Source organism: Microtus ochrogaster, chromosome 10 (assembly GCF_000317375.1).
Source record: "Microtus ochrogaster isolate Prairie Vole_2 chromosome 10, MicOch1.0, whole genome shotgun sequence".
Taxonomy (NCBI): domain Eukaryota; kingdom Metazoa; phylum Chordata; class Mammalia; order Rodentia; family Cricetidae; genus Microtus; species Microtus ochrogaster.
The window spans coordinates 17,670,180-17,670,900 of record NC_022016.1 but is presented as its reverse complement, the minus strand read 5'-3'; positions in this window follow the sequence as shown (position 1 = coordinate 17,670,900).

Genomic DNA, 721 nt, shown 5'->3' with positions numbered 1-721 from the left:
TGTGTTTGTCCAGTATTTCCAATTGCTGACTTAGAAAATATTGGCACCAGGTGAGGCTATTTAGCATTCCCTCTGGGGGGACCCTCCATTGATATATACTAGTAGGCTGAGAATTATTATACATAGGCACTGTTAAGACAATTTTTCTATCTTTTTCTTGTAAAGGTATAGTGAAAACACAATCTCTTAAATCAATAACTGTGAGGGGCGATCCTTTAGGTAATAAGAAAGGCAAAAGAATTCCATTTTGTAAAATGCCCATTGATTGAATTACTTGTTGACAACTCTTAGATTTCTCAGCATTCTCCATTTTCCAGGTTTCTTTTTAACAACTTATACAGGAGAATTCTATGTGTTGGTTTATTTTCTAATATGTTGAACATCTAGCTACTCCTGTACCAACTGTTCTAAAGCCTGCAATTTCTCATCTGTTACAAACCATTGTTTAATCCATATTGGTTCCTCTGTTAAACATTTTAAGAGCCACTGGTACCTCTGAACATTTGCTTGTTGTTTTGTGTTTTTGTACAGCCTGAATGTCTGGTGACTTTTTTTTTTTATAGTATCTTATAATATGCTATCTAGAAACATGAGTTGGTTTATGTTTCGTTTTGAGATTGCTGGAATATTAATCTTTGTATTCCATTTCTGCAACAGATCACAATGCCATAGATTTACTGCTTTATTAGCCTCATATGATCTCAGCCTTCCTCTCTGTCCT